The following is an 18,060-nucleotide window of genomic DNA, read 5'->3' as shown; positions in this document are numbered from 1 at the left end:
ATGTGGACGCCAAGGAACTAGAAGCTTTCAACCTGCTCCACTACAGCCCCATCGATGAGAATGGGGGCGTGCTCGGTCCTCCCTTTACTGTAATCCACAATCATCTCCTTTGTCTTGGTCACGTTGAGGGAGAGATTGTTGTCCTTGCACCACACGGTCAGGTCTCACACCTCCTCCCTATAGGCTGTCTCATCGTTATCGGTGATCAGGCCTACAGCTGTTGTGTCATCAGCTAACTTAATGGTGGTCTTGGAGTCGTGCAGTCATGAGTGAAAAGGGAGTAGAGGGACTGAGCACACACCAACTGAGGGGCCCACTTATTGAGGATCATCGTTGCGGATGTGTTGTTAACTACCCTTACCACCTGGGGGTGGCCTGTCAGGAAGTCCAGGATCCAGTTGCAGAGGGAGGTGTTTACTCCCAGGGTCCTTAGATTGTTCACCAATCAATCAAATGTACACTGCTCAAAAAAATAAAGGGAACACTAAAATAACACATCCTAGATCAGAATGAATGAAATATTCTTATTAAATACTTTTTTCTTTACATAGTGTAATGTGCTGACAACAAAATCACACAAAACTTATCAATGGAAATCAAATTTATCAACGCATGGAGGTCTGGATTTGGAGTCACAATCAAAATTAAAGTGGAAAACCACACTACAGGCTGATCCAACTTTGATGTAATGTCCTTCAAACAAGTCAAAATGACGCTCAGTAGTGTGTGTGGCCTCCGTGCCTGTATGACCTCCCTACAACGCCTGGGCATGCTCCTGATGAGGTGGCGGATGGTCTCCTGGGGGATCTCCTCCCAGACCTGGACTAAAGCATCCGCCAACTCCTGGACAGTCTGTGGTGCAACGTGGCTTTGGTGGATGGAGCGAGACATGATGTCCCAGATGTGCTCAATTGGATTCAGGTCTGGGGAACGGGCGGGCCAGTCCATAGCATCAATGCCTTCCTCTTGCAGGAACTGCTGACACACTTCAGCCACATGAGGTCTTGCATGGTCTTGCATTAGGAGGAACCCAGGGCCAACCGCACCAGCATATGGTCTCACAAGGGGTCTGAGGATCTCATCTCGGTACCTAATGGCAGTCAGGCTACCTCTGGCGAGCACATGGAGTGCTGTGCGCCCCCCCCAAAGAAATGCCACCCGACACCATGACTGACCCACCGGCAAGCTGGAGGATGTTGCAGGCAGCAGAACGTTCTCCACGGCGTCTCCAGACTCTGTCACGTCTCTCACATGTGCTCAGTGTGAACCTGCTTTCATCTGTGAAGAGCACAGGGCGCCAGTGGCGAATTTGCCAATCTTGGTGTTCTCTGGCAAATGCCAAACGTCCTGCACGGTGTTGGGCTGTAAGCACAACCCCCCATCTGTGGACATCGGGCCCTCATACCACCCTCATGGAGTCCGTTTCTGACCGTTTGAGCAGACACATGCACATTTGTGGCCTGCTGGAGGTCATTTTGCAGGGCTCTGGCAGTGCTCCTCCTGCTCCTCCTTGCACAAAGTCGGAGTTTTAATGACTCCAACCTAAGTGTATGTCTCCTGATGTACTGGCCTGTCTCCTGGTAGCACCTCCATGCTCTGGACACTACGCTGACAGACACAGCAAACCTTCTTGCCACAGCTCGCATTGATGTGCCATCCTGGATGAGCTGCACTACCTGAGCCACTTGTGTGGGTTGTAGACTCCGTCTCATGCTACCACTAGAGTGAAAGCACCGGCAGCATTCAAAAGTGACCAAAACATCAGCCAGGAAGCATAGGAACTGAGAAGTGGTCTGTGGTCACCACCTGCAGAACCACTCCTTTTTGGGGGTGTCTTGCTAATTGCCTATAATTTCCACCTGTTGTCTAGTCCATTTGCACAACAGCATGTGAAATTTATTGTCAATCAGTGTTGCTTCCTAAGTGGACAGTTTGATTTCACAGAAGTGTGATTGACTTGGAGTTCCCTTTATTTTTTTGAGCAGTGTATTTATAAAGCCCTTCTTACATCATCTGATGTCACAAAGTGCAGTACTCAAAACCATCATACGGCGAAGTTCATCATTGGATGCCTTAAAATGTGTTTTGGAAACGGGCCCCAGATATCCAGTTTCCTCCTCTTCTTCCTCCTTTATCCATGTAACAATCATCTCCCCCTCCTCCTCTTTCACTCCATAAACTACATCCTCCACTTCTTTTACAGTAAAATCCTTCTTTCACTCAACGCGTCTTAATTTTGAACTGTAACAGCCTCACTCTATTTCTTGTTTTACTGTGATATCCTCTTCCTCCGTCCTCTTCTTTAGCAGGAGGAGAGTAGTTTAGTGACCGCATGGTCGAGGATGTTAGCTAGCTAGGTCATTGCTAACTTAACCAGCCCGCTAGCTGACTAATAACAACAACACCGTAAATATGAATTTAAATCGGATAACTAACTAGACGACAGACGAGGGTTTAAAACACCGTGGCTAATATACACTAAAGCATCTAAAGAGCTTTATTGGTTTGGCTATTTTGGCTAGCAAGCTACCGAGGTGGCGGACAAACTGTTGCTGCTGTTGAAAGAAGCGTTCCGTCCACTAGATTTTACATCACACCAACAGCATTGCCTTAAATTCCCACACCGCCATCTGCTGACTGGAGTGGGTAACGTAGTAGAGTAAAATGTACATTTAATTTTCAGACAAAAGTTAGTGTAGAACAAACAGTTATGTTTTTGCGTTATTACATATTTATTCACTTATTTCCAGATATCTTCTAAACTACCTACAATGCACTATTTCTCAATGTCATATGGAGGATCTACTCTGTGGTACGGAGTGTGTATGCTAGCTCAAGCTTGCAAATGTTAGCCACACCTCATGCTTTCCATGTACTGTGTTATCTAGAGAGAACCCATTATAACGGTAGGCTCTGGTGCCTTCTTGCCGTGGGCTCAAAAGGAAGGAGAAAATCATACATATCATACAAAGTGGTAAGCTTTGAGGGCACTATGGTGTTGAATGCTAAGCTGTAGTCAATGAATAGCATTCTCACATAGGTGTTCCTTTTATCCAGGTGGGAAAGGGCAGTGCGGAGTGCAATAGAGATTGCATCATCTGTGGATCTGTTGGTCGGTATGCAAACTGTAGTGGGTCTACAGTTTCTGGGATAATGGTGTTGAAGTGAGCCATGACCAGCCTTTCAAAGCACTTCATGGCTACAGACGTGAGTGCTACAGGTCGGTAGTCATTTAGGCAGGTTACCTTAGTGTTCTTGGGCACAGGCACTATGGTGGTCTGCTTAAAAAACATGTTGGTATTACAGACTCAGACAGGGAGAGGTTGAAAATGGCAGTGAAGAGACTTGCCAGTTGGTCAGCGCATGCTCGGAGTTCACGTCCTGGTAATCCGTCTGGCCCTGCGGCCTTGTGAATGTTAACCTGTCTTAAGGTCTTACTTATATCGGCTGAGGAGAGAATGATCACACAGTCTTCCAGCTGATGCTCCCAAGCATGTTTCAGTGTTACATGCCTCGTAGCAAGCATAGAAGTAGTTTAGCTTGTCTGTTGGCATGTGTCACTGGGCAGCTCTTGGCTGTGCTTCCCTTTGTAATCTGCAATGGCTTGCAGGCCCTGCCACATTCGACGAGCGTCAGAGCCGATGTAGTATGATTCGATCTTAGTCCTGTTTTGATGCTTTGCCTGTTTTATGGATCGTCGAAGGGCATAGCAGGATTTCTTATAAGCTTCTGGGTTAGAGTCCCGCTCCTTGAAAGTGGCAGCTCTAGCCTTTAGCTCAGTGTGGATGTTGCCTGTAATCCATGGCTTCTGGTTGGGGTATGTAGGTAAAGGTGGTCTAGAATTTTTTCCCCAACAGTTGCACATTTAACATGCTGATAACATGCTATTTAGTGGTGGGCTTCTTCCAAAACCAAGCATTGCTTGGTAACAGCAAATCATTTTTTGGTTACTTGTATAAATATGAGCTGGGATGTCTGTCCTGCAAATACTTTAGGTCAGACACTATATAAATTGTTTGCAATGCACTCATTAGCATTTAGTTAGCATGCTCTATTGCATTTTATATGCATTTGTTAGCACTGCTAACCTTTGGAGCAAAGGCTCAGTTTTTTTTTTTTAAGAACCCCTTGTGTTCAGTGCCGGTATTACCGAATATGCCGGTATGGCACAAGGTCGGTTGGAAGACAATCTGGATACCACCCAGGTCTAACACTCTCTCGCGCACACACAGGTATGAACTAGAGGTCGACCGATTATGATTTTTCAACACCGATACCAATTATTGGAGGGCCAAAAAAGCCAATACCGATTACTCAGCCGATTATCTTTTTTAAATGTATTTATTTATTTGTAATAATGACAATTACAACAATACTGAACAAACACTTATTTTAACTTAATATAATACATCAAATCAATTTATCCTCAAATAAATAATGAAACATGTTCAATTTGGTTTAAATAATGCAAAAACAAAGTGTTGGAGAACAAAGTAAAAGTGCAATATGTGCCATGTAAGAAAGCTATGAAAGCTTATGAACATATGAAAGCTGGTGGTTCATTTTAACATGAGTCTTTAATATTCCCAGGTAAGAAGTTTTAGGTTGTAGTTATTATAGGAATATTTCTCTCTATACCATTTGTATTTCATATACCTTTGACTATTGGATGTTCTTATAGGCACTTTAGTATTGCCAGTGTAACAGTATAGCTTCCGTCCCTCTCCTCGCCCCTACCTGGGCTCGAACCAGGAACACATCGACAACCGCCACCCTCGAAGCATCGTTACCCATTGCTCCACAAAAGCCGCGGCCCTTGCAGATCAAGGGGAACAACTACTCCAAGTCTCAGAGCAAGTGACGTTTGAAATGCTATTAGCGCTAACTAGATAGCCATTTCACATCGGTTACACCAGCCTAATCTCGGGAGTTGATAGGCTTGAAGTCATAAACAGCGCAATGCTTGAAGCATTGCGAAGAGCTGCTGGCAAACGCACGAAAGTGCTGTTTGAATGAATGCTTACGAGCCTGCCGCTGCTCAGTCAGAATGCTTCTATCAAATCATAGACTTAATTATAACATAACACACAGAAATACGAGCCTTAGGTCATTAATATGGTCAAATCCGGAAACTATCATTTTGAAAATAAAACGTTTATTCTTTCAGTGAAATACGGAATTGTTCCATATTTTATCTAACAGATGGCATCCCTAAGTCTAAATATTGCTGTTACATTGTTATGCCATAATTATGTACAATTCTGGCAAAATAATTATGGCCTTTGTTAGGAATAAATGGACTTCACACAGTTCGCAATGAGCCAGGCTGCCCAAACTGCTGCATATACTTGCACGGAACGCAAGAGAAGTGACAATTTCCATAGTTATAAGAAATTCATGTTGGCAGGCAATATTAACTAAATATGCAGGTTAAAAAATATATACTTGTGTATTGATTTTAAAGAAAGGCATTTATGTTTATGGTTGGTGCAACAACAGTGATTTTCTTCGCAAACGCGCTTGTTAAATCATCACACGTTTGTCGAAGTAGGCTGTGATTCAATGAGAAATTAACAGGCTCTGCATCAATTATATGCAACGCAGGACACGCTAGATAACATAGTAATATCATCAACCATGTGTAGTTAACTAGTGATTATGTTAAGATTTATTGTTTTTTTATAAGATAAGTTTAATGCTAGCAAGCAACTTACCTTGGCTTCTTGCTGCCCTCGCGTAACAGGTAATCAAGCCTGCCACGCAGACTCCTCGTGGAGTGCAATGTAAGGCAGGTGGTTAGAGCGTTGGACTAGTAACCGGAAGGTTGCAAAACGAATCCCTGAGCTGACATGGTAAAAATCTGTCGTTCTGCCCCTGAACGAGGCAGTTAACCCACCGTTCCTAGGCCGTCATTGAAAATAAGAATATGTTCTTAACTGACTTGCCTTGTTAAATAAAAGGTGTAAAATATATATATATTATAATAATAATAATAATAAAATAAAAAAAGGCAAATCGGTGTCCAAAAATACCGATTACCGATTGTTTTGAAAACTTGAAATCGGCCCTAATTATTCAGCCATTCCGATTAAATCGGTCGACCTCTAGTATGAACTGCATGCACCTCTCTCACATGCAGACACCGTTATGTATGCATGCATGCGCACACGCTCTCATGACAAAAATATGGCAAATTTTAGGCTAGTTAAAATGTACAATATTGTTGCTTAATTCAAACAAAATCAAAACATTACAACTCCACGTGCAGATTTTGGTCCTATTGCGTATGATAGTCCAGTTCCGTATGAACGCTAGGGGGCTATGACGTTCTATCAAATGTAGTCACAGGCTGAATCTCAAACCAAACACATGGCCCATAACCCCTTTATCGAGTTGCCACTTGCCCTTGTGTTCAATAGTGATCAATCTAGTCTGTTAAGTGTTTTAACCTAAATTAGCAGAGACAACGCGCACTTGACATCAACTGCCACTTATCAATATTCCAAAATTTAAAAAAAAACCTGCTGCCCCAAATGTATACATCTCACAACAATGGATTTATTGCGTGCTTTTGTTTGGACATCTTGTGACTGAAATATCAGCTCTAATAGTGATGACTGATGATCCAGTTTCTCTCCCCATCGATACTGGTTCATGTCTTCTCCCAGTGAGTGGTTTGCTGCCTCAATCCTCTCCTTTGCAGCACAAACCAGTTCCCCCCCCCCCCCCCCCAACCTTTTTCTGCGATAAAAGTACATGTTGACTGAATAAAATAATGTCACGACAGGCCTGACTGAAACAGCTAATGTCTGTAAACTTACCAAATGTCGACAAAATAAAATATGCTAGACAATGCTAGACAATCTGCCTGTAAAATAGAATTGCTAGAATTGGCGGTGAGAAATTATTTTGTGAAATATTTATATAATAACCATCATACCAAAGTAACTTGGAGTCACGCCATATGCCAACATATGTTGTGGGGTCCTCCCCCTACGATTTGGGAAAGCATGCAGTTTATTAGGCTAAAAATTACAGATTAAATAAGTGATATACTTCACAGGGTGGTGAAAGTGCACAGTGATGATGCTCCTTTCCAATAAATATTGAGGGTCTTATTCTGGTGACATGATGATCGATTCTTGACTGCAGTTTGACAAAAAAAAATGATCTTGCTACTTTGTCCATAACAATGTCATCATGTAGGCTATACCTGCACTGTATCTGTGGAGCTGTTGGCAAGAGCACACGTGCCAAGACCAGAGTGGGAACAGTCGCTATATAACACAATCTTTTTTGGGGATAAAACCAGTAACTTGTATTTTGTAAATTCCATACATGTGAATTTAAAAAGTTATTTTCATGTGCACTACATCATCACGCACAGCTTTTCATCCGCAAAAAAGTACAATTGATGGAAACATCTTGTGGGACAATGTGCATATTGTTTTCATACAGATTTTAGAATATTCGCATTCAAATTTGTCCTCAATTGGATGGAAGTCGAGCTACTGACAGCAATGGCAGGTCTGATCCAGTCTGGACCCACAGCCATGCAACCAACACACACACGCCCAATGTAAACCTGGACCCAGAGCCCTGCAACCAGTCACCTATTCCCTCCCAGCCTCCAGGTCTGATCAATTATTTACATCTAGCAAGCAGTGGAAGGATTATATACATCTAACAAGGCGTGGAGGGAAAGACAGCGAGAAGGAGAGATACACAGATAAATCGAGGGGGTAGATAGAAGGAGAGGGAGGGAGAGGATGAATAGAGAGAGGGGGGAAAGAGGAGGAGAAAGAGAGAAGCAGCAGTAGCACCAGATCTGTGCTCAGGCAAAGATCTATAAATATCTCTTCACGTCTCTCTAGAAAAAGCCACCATCTCCACTGCCGCTGCTGCTGCAAACACAGAAGCAGATCTCAGGTAGACAAACTGATGAGTAGGGATAGGGTTCTATGGCGGTGAATCTACCCCAGGATTTTATCCAGATCAAAAAGTTATAGAAACAGTTGCATTTTTAAGCCAACTTCCTGCAATTCTACAAATTTATCCATGGAGCCAAGATTTTTTTTATTTCTGTTTTTAAAGCTGATTTCCTGCAATTACTCCCATTTTGCAATGCAGCTGAGTGAAAAATGCAGTTTTAAAGCAAGTTTCATGGAATTCAATTAATTTTGCCATGGCTTATGCTGTGTTCTTTGCTCAAACATAAAATTAACACTGATATGGGTATTTTCAGATCTTCCTGTCTAGCTTTAATTTAGGTGATTTTTAGTTCTCAGATAGATATGATACAAAACATTAGGACACATGCTCTTTCCATGACAGACTGAGCAGGTGAATATTATGATCCCTTATTGATGTCACTTGTTAAATCCACTTCAAATCAGTGTAGATGAAGGGGAGGAGACAGGTTAAAGAAGAGTTGTTAAGCCTTGACATGGATTGTGTGCCATTCAGAGGGAGAATAGGCAAGACACAATATGTAAGTGTTTTTGAATAGGGTAGAACAGAATGAGATGACTCATCACTTTGAATCACAATTACTCAGGGCTATCAAATCACCATCTCAAAGAATTATATTTATGATATACAACTTCCATCTATAGGCCTATCAATTGTATGTCTAATCTAGTCAAACCAGTTCATCTATAAATTAAAATAAACATTTTAAATGTGGCTAGATAACACATGGTACAAACTAAGGATAGAAAATCAGATGTCTCTTTTGAGCCTTTTCATGTTCCAACAAAAAAATTTAAACTAAACAGGCTCAAATAAGGGAAACTGCATATTTACGTGTGTTTATGTACCAAATGATAGTTAGGGTACAGCCACCAGTGCAATAGCAAATTGAGGTGGATGACAGAGACAGGCAGCCACAGCAGGCAACTCCCACCACACTGCCGCTTCATTAGGAGCAGACTGTTGAATCAATGGTTAACCTTCTGAAGACAAGCCTGTCCCTAAAACCACACAAGCTACTCTCTAAAAACCACATGCCCCACCCATAACATTCTGACACCAATTTACTATATGCTGCTGCTGCACAGGGAGTGAGCAGCGTACATTCATCTGCACTACATGCTTTTCCTATCCAATCTCTTATGTGCTCATTAGGCAAGATGAGTTTGGGGGGGGGGGGGGGGGGGGACTGAAGTTGGCTACATTAACTAATCTAATAGACCATGCTATTCTGTGATATTCAAACCAGATTGTGGAGTACCGTTAGTTTAGGCTGTATAGTCTATGATGGGTATTTGATCCCCTTTACAACTAAGAGTATTTGAATAGTGCTTCCCAAAACATGTAGGCTCAGGCTGAGGCTATATTTCCAGTAAAGCTTTCAATCCATCCCACAACACAGTTCCTAGTAAACTGTATGATATGTAGGGTATCCAACAATGCATCCAGAAATCAACAATTCTCCCAAAAATACAGGTAGAGGGGCAATGACTAACACACACACACACACACACAGTGCTTGGCACTGTGCATATGTTGAGACCATAACAAAATATAGCTACACTTCCATACAGCCGTTACAAGGTAGTTTGTGTAAAGCATAGCACAGCGACTTGGAAGACAACACGTCTTCTAAATTTCCATGTCTTGTTGCAGAGGATTAATTTGAATTGAAAAAAAATGCTACGTTATTAAATGAAATAAATGTTTTGCTCCATGAAGTAATCCAATGTTTCCGCCACCATCTTGTCCATTTCAAATCTTCTCTCATTGATTGAGGTGGGTGTCCACCCCAAGTGCCGCATGCCAATACACGGAGTTCGGAGTGCAATCATGTTTACATTAAATACACTGGAGCCGACAGGAGATATGGGTCAGAAAACTTTCCTCAATGCAGGAATGGGATATGCCACTGTACTCCAAGTTAACTTCATCCACACGGACACATCGAGAAGATTGAAATACTGCTAGTTTTCCAGGAAAACTGCCCTTTTCGTCATAATGCTAACTAGCAGGAGCCACCGCAACCATTTTGGAATGGCAGTGTCAGCCAATCAGCTCATTTGTTGTTCAACCCAACATGTAATTTCATAATGGCTGCTGTTGGCTACTGCTAGTTAACATGAGGACAAAAAGGGCAGTTTTCAGGGAAAACTAGCAGTATTTAAAGAGCAGTGTTGATAAAAGGTACGATTTGGAGTACAGTGGCATATCCCATCCCTACATTGAGGTACGTTTTCCAACCCATATCTCACACCAGCTCCATTGTGTCTTAATGTAGCCATGATTGAGTTCAGACTTCAGTGCAGCTCAGTGTAAAATAGCTTCACGATAGGGTCGGTATATTCTGGCAAGTACATTAGGTAGACTAGCTAGTTAGTTAGCTAATTTACAGTGGTTGGTAGAAGATTTGAAAAACTCTCGCTTACCGTTTAGATGAGTCTTCTCTCAATGAAAGCTTCTTCGATAGGTGTTTTTTTCGAGTTGAAGGCTGCTAACGCGTTAGCTACTGCTGGTACACAGACAGGCTAACATTAGTGTAGGGTAAGCTAGCAGCTGCTAGTGCAGTGCTGAGTTCCCAAATGTTTAACGTTAGCTAGCTAAACGGACAGTTCACACTGACAATACGCAGCAACCAAGTTAGCCTTTTCTTATTATCTAGCGCTAACAGTAACGTTAACTTAGCTGTCAAACAAGGTGTCAGCTCACCTGCTCCTTTTAGCTAGCTAATTATCTTCAACGTTAGCTAACGTAACAAATTCGACTAAAAAAAATATCGATGACAAGATCATGGGTTACGAGACAATTGAAGAAATGCCGATATGTATGCGGTTAGTTAGCGATACCGCTTGTCAACCACCCTCCGAATGGTTTACCCAATGCTAACTAATAATGGTAAGAATAAATCGCTAGCTAATTAGTAACGTTGGCTCCATGGCTAACCAAACGCTGAGTTGGCTCACGGTGAAAGCCACTGCACTGTCAAACGCAATCGACTCAAAACCGCACACACGTGAGAGGTATCTACATTGAACGTGGAAGATAAAATCAGAGAGAACGCATCCAATAACTTCTAAAATGAAAATAACGAGAACCTTACACTTTGGATAAAATAAAGAAAAACGAGATTCCCTTCGGCTCCCTTCGGCTCCGGCTCCAATACTGTGTGATTGCGACCCGCAATTCGGGGTGTTCCTGCATGTGGGCAGTCCTGCATTTGCAGGAACGCCCCCCCCCCCCCCCTCGAGCATCCAATTGGTTCCTGCTTGACCGCCTTTAACATCAGAAATACAGTGTAGACGTTGTTAATGTTGTAAATTAATATTGCAGCTGGAAATGGCAGATTTTTTTAAATTGAATATCTACATAGTAGGCTATTATCAGAAACCATCACTCCTGTGTTCCAATGGCACGTTGTGTTAGCTAATCCAAGTTTATCATTTTAAAAGGCTAAATGATCATTAGAAAACCCTTTGCAATTATGTTAGCACAGCTGAAAACGAAGCTGAAGGAGCAATAAAACGGGCCTTCTTTAGACTAGTTGAGTATCTGGAGCATCAGCATTTGTGGGTTTGATTACAAGCTCAAAATGGCCAGAAACAAAGACCTTTCTTCTGAAACGCGTCAGTCTATTCTTGTTCTGAGAAATGAAGGCTATTCCATGAGAGAAATTGCCAAGAAACTGAAGATCTCGTTCAACGCTGTGTACTACTCCCTTCACAGAACAGAGCAAACTGTCTCTAACCAGAATAGAAAGAGGAGTGGGAGGCCCCGGTGCACAACTGAGTAAGAGGACAAGTCTAGTTTGAGAAACAGATGCCTCACAAGTCCTCAACTAGCAGCTTCATTAAATAGTACCCGTAAAACACCAGTCTCAACATCAACAGTGAAGATGCGACTCCGGGATGCTGGCCTTCTAGGCAGAGTTCCTCTGTCCTGTGTCTGTGTTCTTTTGCCCTTCTTAGATTTCTTTATATTGGCCAGTATGAGACATTCCTTTTTCTTTGCAACTCTGCCTAGAAGACCAGAATCCTGGAGTCGCCTCATTTCTAGCTCTCCCGGTTTTTGACCATTCTGCCTGCCTTGTCACACCACTCTGGACTACTGGACTACTGACCTCTGCCTGCCATGACCCTGAGCCCTCCTGCCGTTCTGTACCTTTCGGACTCTGCTCTGGATTACTGACCTCTGCCTGCCCTTAACCTGTCATTTGCCTGCCCCGCTGTTTCTGTAATAAACTTTGGTCTTCTCCTGAGCCTTGGCACTTTCTCTACTACTCTCATCACTGTCTCAGCACACAACATATTCTACACTCCTCTGATCCTGGCAATATCAACCAGCCTTTCTCTCACCGGACACCGCTTATCTCCAGAACCATGGTTACTCCTACAGTTTACACACACTTTTTCCACCGATGCTATACATTCCTTTGTCTCATGTCATCTTGCACACTTCTCACATCTAGGAATCTCCCTCCTACACACTGCTGCTACATGACCATAAGCTTGACACCTAAATCAAATTTCATTTGTCACATGCGTCGAATACAACAGGTGTTGACCTTACCGTGAAATGCTTACTTACAAGCCCAACAATACAGTTTTAAGAAAAATAAGAATTAACAAAATATTTACTAAATCAACTAAAGTAAAACATTTTCAAATAAAAGAGCAACAATAAAATAACAATAAAGAGGCAATATACAGGGGTGCCGGTACTGAGTCAATGTGGGGGTAAAGTGACTATGTGGCTGTAGTCTTTGGCAATTTTTAAGGCTTTCCTCTGACACTGACTGATGTAGAGGTCCTGGATGGCAGGGAGTTCTGCCCCAGTGATGTACTGGGCCGTATGCACTACCCTCTGTAGCGCCTTGCGGTCGGAGGCTGAGCAGTTGTCATACCAGGTAGTGATGCAACCGGTCAAGGATGCTCTCAATGGTGTAGCTGTAGAAATTTTTGAGGATCTGAGGACCCATGCCAAATCTTTTCAGATAACTCATGTTACTCTTATTTGGTAATTCAATTTGGTACCCATCTATTCCGCTAACTCACTCGCTGTTTGTGTGTTGGTAGTAATGATTAATGTGTTTTAATACCCCAGAGCGGCAGAATTTTGTGTACACAAGCATGAGGGAATGGAAACACCTTATGGAGCACAACAAGATTGTGGGACAGAAACTAGCAAGGGACACTGAAAGGTATCAAGATCAGAGAATACCAAGAGTGTGTCAAGCGGTCATCAAGGCAAAGAGCGGCTATTTGAAGAATCTCAAATACATACTCAACTTTTTTGGTTACATGATTCCATATGTGTTATTTCATAGTTTTGATGTCTTCACTATTATTCTACGATGTAGAAAATAGTAAAAAATAAAACAAACTTTTGACCGGTAGTGTAAATGTGCAGAAATTCGCATAAAATAACCAACCAACTCCTGAACCGTTCAAGCTAGAGACACAAAACCAACTTTCACATGTTCAGGCTAGCCTAACTTCAAATTCTTTAACACTTTTATCAATTATCATTAAATAAATGTGCATGCATCTGCATGAAATAACCCACAAACAGTAACTCTTGAACCATTCAAGTTAGAGACACCAAACCAACTTTCGTATGTTCAGGCTATCCTAACTTTTCATATACCTACAGTTGAAGTCTGAAGTTTACATACACTTAGGTTGGAGTCATTAAAACTTGTTTTTCAACCACTCCACAAATCTCTTGTTAAGAAGTTTTGGCAAGTCGGTTATCTTTGTTACTTTGTGCATGACAAAAGTCATTTTGCCAACAATTGTTTACAGACAGATTATTTCACTTATAATTCAAAGTATCACAATTACAGTGGGTCAGGAGTTTACATACACTAAGTTGACTGTGCCTTTAAACAGCTTGGAAAATTCCAGAAAATTATGTCATGGCTTTAAAAGCTTCTGATAGGCTAATTGACATCATTTGAGTCGATTTTTATTATTATTATACCTTCATTTCAACAAGGAACACTGAGGCTTTTACAGCTGGGCCCTGCGTAAACATGTTCGCATACAGTTGGTGGTGTTCCTGTGGATGTATTTCAAGGCCTACCTTCAAACTCAGTGCCTCTTTGCTTGACATCATGGGAAAATCAAAAGAAATCAGCAAATACCTAAGAAAAAAATGTAGACCTCCACAAGTCTGGTTCATTCATAAACGCCTGAAGGTACCATGTTCATCTGTACAAACAATAGTACGCAAGTATACAGTGGGGCAAAAAAGTATTTAGTCAGCCACCAATTGTGCAAGTTCTCCCACTTAAAAAGATGAGAGAGGCCTGTAATTTATCATAGGTACACTTCAACTATGACAGACAAAATTTGGAAAAAAAATCCAGAAAATCACATTGTAGGATTTTTTATGAATTTATTTGAAAATTATGGTGGAAAATAAGTATTTGGTCACCTACAAATAAGCAAGATTTCTGGCTCTCACAGACCTGTAACTTCTTCTTTAAGAGGCTCCTCTGTCCTCCACTCGTTACTTGTATTAATGGCACCTGTTTGAACTTGTTATTAGTATAAAAGACACCTGTCCACAACCTCCGTCAAGATAGAACTGCCAAAGGGGGAGGAGTTAGCCTGCAAACTTCTGTCTTCCTTTCCAGGTCTATGCCCAAACAGTTCGAGCTTCTTTTAAAAATGAATCTCTCCAGAAATAAGTCTCTCACTGTTGCCGCCTGTTATAGACCCCCCTCAGCTCCCAGCTGTGCCCTGGACACCATATGTGAATTGATTGCCCCCCCAGCTATCTTCAGAGTTTGTTCTGTTAGGTGACCTAAACTGGGATATGCTTAACACTCTGGCAGTCCTACAATCTAAGCTAGATGCCCTAAATCTCACACAAATTATCATGGAACCCACCAGGTACAACCCTAAATCCGGAAACATGGGCACACTCATATATATTATCCTGACCAACTTTCCCTCCAAATACACCTCTGATGTTTTCATTCAGGATCTCCGCGATCATTGCCTCATTGCCTGCATCCGCTATGGGTCCGCGGTCAAACAACCACCCCTCATCACTGTCAAACGCTCTCTAAAACTCTTCTGCGAGCAGGCTTTCTAGTCGACCTGGCCCAGGTATCCTGGAAGGATATTGACCTCATCCCGTCAGTCGAGGATGCCTGGTTGTTCTTTAAAAGTAATTTCCTCGCCATCTTAAATAAGCATGCCCCTTTCAAAAAATGGAGAACTAAGAACAGATATAGCCCTTGGTTCACTGCAGACCTGACTGCCCTCGACCAGCACAAAAACATCCTGTGGCGGACTGCACTTGCATTGAATAGTCCCCGCGATATGCAACTTTTCAGGGAAGTCAGGAACCAATACATGCAGTCAGTCAGGAAAACAAAGGCTAGCTTTTTCAAACAGAAATGTATAACTCTAACTCCCCAAAAGTTTTGGGACACTGTAAAGTCCATGGAGAATAAGAGCACCTCCTCCCAGCTGCCCACTGCACTGAGGCTAGGTAACACTGTCACCACTGATAAATCCATGATAATCGAGAATTTCAATAAGTATTTATCTACGACTGGCCATGCTTTCCTCCTGGCAACCCCAACCCTGGCCAATAGCTCCGCACCGTCCGCAGCTACTTGCCCAAGCCTCCCCAGCTTCTCCTTCACCCATATCCAGATAGCATATGTTCTGAAAGAGCTGCAAAACCTGGACCCGTACAAATCAGCTGGGCTAGACAATCTGGACCCTCTCTTTCTAAATTTATCCACTGCCATTGTTGCAACCCCTATTACCAGTCTGTTCAACCTCTCTTTCGTATCGTCCAAGATCTCTAAAGATTGGAAAACTGCCGCAGTCATTTCCCTCTTCAAAGGGGGTGACACTCTAGACCCAAACTGTTACAGACCTATATCCATCCTGCCCTGCCTTTCTAAAGTCTTCGAAAGCCAAGTTGATAAACAGATCACTGACCATTTCGAATCCCACCCTACCTTCTCCGCTGTGCAATCCGGTTTCCGAGCTGGTCACGGGTGCACCTCAGCCAAGCTCAAGGTACTAAACGATATCATAAACGCCATCGATAAAAGACAGTACTGTGCAGCCATCTTCATCGACCTGGCCAAGGCATTTGACTCTGTCAATCACCGTAATCTTATGGGCAGATTCAACGGCCTTGGTTTCACAAATGACTGCCTCGCCTGGTTAACCAACTACTTCTCAGACAGAGTTCAGTGTGTCAAATAGGAGGGCCTGTTGTCTGAACCTCTGGCAGTCTCTATGGGGGTGCCACAGGGTTCAATTCTCGGCCCGACTCTTTTCTCTGTATACATCAACGATGTCGCTCTTGCTGCGGGTGATTCCCTGAACCACCTCTACGCAGACGATACCATTCTGTATACATCTGGCCCTTCTTTGGACACTGTTTAAACAAACCTCCAAACGAGCTTCAATGCCGTACAACACTCCTTCTGTGGCCTCCAACTGCTCTTAAACGCTAGTAAAACGAAATGCATGCTTTTCAACCGTTCGCTGCCCGAACCTGCCCGCCCGACTATCATCACTACTCTGGACGGTTGTGATTTAGAATATGTGGACAACTACAAATACCTGTGTCTGGCTAGACTGTAAACTCTCCTTCCAGACTCATATTAAACATCTCCAATCCAAAATTACATCTAGAATCGGCTTCCTATTTCGCAACAAAGCCTCCTTCACTCACGCCGCCAAACATACCCACGTAAAACTGACTATCCTACCGATCCTTGACTTTGGCGATGTCATTTACAAAATAGCCTCCAACACGCTACTCAGCAAATTGGATGCAGTCTATTACAGTGCCATTTTGTCATCAAAACCACGTACACCACCCACCACTGCAACCTGTATGCTCTCGTCGGCTGGCCCTCGCTACATATTCGTCGCCTGATCCACTGGCTCCATGTCATCTATAAGTCTTTGCTAGGTAAAGCTACGCCTTATCTCAGCTCACTGGTCACGATAACAACACCCACCCATAGCACGCGCTCCAGCAGGTATATCTCACTGGTCATCCCCAAAGCCAACACCTCATTTGGCCGCCTTTCCTTCCAGTTCTCTGCTGCCAATTACTGGAACGAATTGCAAAAATCGCTGAAGCTGGAGACTTATATTTCCTTTACTAACTTTAAACATCAGCTATCTGAGCAGCAAACCTATCGCTGCAGCTGTACATAGTCTATCTGTAAATAGCCCATCCAATCTACCTACCTCATCCCCATATTGTTTTTATGTACTTTTTCTGCTCTTTTGCACACCAGTATTTCTACTTGAGCATCATCATCAGCACATCTATCACTCCAGTGTTAATTTGCTAAATTTTAATTACTTTGCTACTTTTGCCTATTTATTGCCTTACCTGCTCAATCCATTTGCACACACTGTATATAGACTTTCTTTTTTTTATTGTGTTATTGACTGTACACTTGTTTATTTAATGTGTAACTTTGTGTTGTTGTTTGTGTCGCACTGATTTGCTTTATCTTGGCCAGGTCGCAGTTGTAAATGAGAACTTGTTCTCAACTAGCCTACCTGGTTAAATAAAGGTTAAATAAAAAAATACAAAATAATAAATACCACTCAGGAAGGAGATGCGTTCTGTCTCCTAGAGATGCATGTAAAGGGGTCCTAAAATTGCAAATCAAATAGCTAAATGACCAGTAGTTGTGTTCAGTAGTTGTCAGTAATTGTGTTGAGTAGTGTTGTGGTCAGTAGTTGAGTGGTTGTGGTCCTTAGTTTTGTGGTCAGTAATTGTTTAGTTGTGGTCAGTAGTTGTGTTCAGTTAGTGTTCAGTTAGTAATTTATATAAGCAGGTGTATGATCAGTAGTTGTGTGGTTGTGATCAGTAGTTGTGTGGTTGTGGTATTAATTGTGGTTAATAGATGTGGCCAGGTGGTTGTGATCAGTGGTTATGGTGATGAGATATGTGATTGTGGTCACTAGATGTGGTCAGAAGTTGTGTGGTTTTCATCAGTAGTTGTATGGTTGTGGTCAGACATTGTGTGGTTCTGGTCAGTATTTGTATTGATGTGGTCAGAAGTTGTGGCTGTGGTCAGTAGTG

The 18,060-nt window shown here is 42.5% G+C and overlaps 1 protein-coding gene across 11 annotated transcripts in view; it reads right to left on the bottom strand.

Annotated features, from left to right (window-relative positions):
* The window catches only part of LOC110527697 (R3H domain-containing protein 2), a 78,238-nt gene extending 67,097 nt beyond the window's left edge, over positions 1–11,141 (bottom strand). For 7 of the 11 annotated variants that reach the window (XM_021609146.2, XM_021609149.2, XM_021609147.2 and 4 more), the window contains exon 1: positions 10,401–11,118. The gene's annotated coding sequence lies outside the window, so the exon portion shown is untranslated. Of the gene's footprint in view, positions 1–10,400 lie in introns of all 11 variants that reach the window. The other 4 variants (XM_021609142.2, XM_021609145.2, XM_021609141.2 and 1 more) reach the window with 3 other exon arrangements.
* Between the last annotated feature and the right edge of the window lie 6,919 nt (positions 11,142–18,060).

The sequence above is a fragment of the Oncorhynchus mykiss genome, chromosome 7 (assembly GCF_013265735.2).
Source record: "Oncorhynchus mykiss isolate Arlee chromosome 7, USDA_OmykA_1.1, whole genome shotgun sequence".
Lineage (NCBI taxonomy): Eukaryota > Metazoa > Chordata > Actinopteri > Salmoniformes > Salmonidae > Oncorhynchus > Oncorhynchus mykiss.
This window is presented reverse-complemented; position numbering and strand designations above follow the sequence as displayed.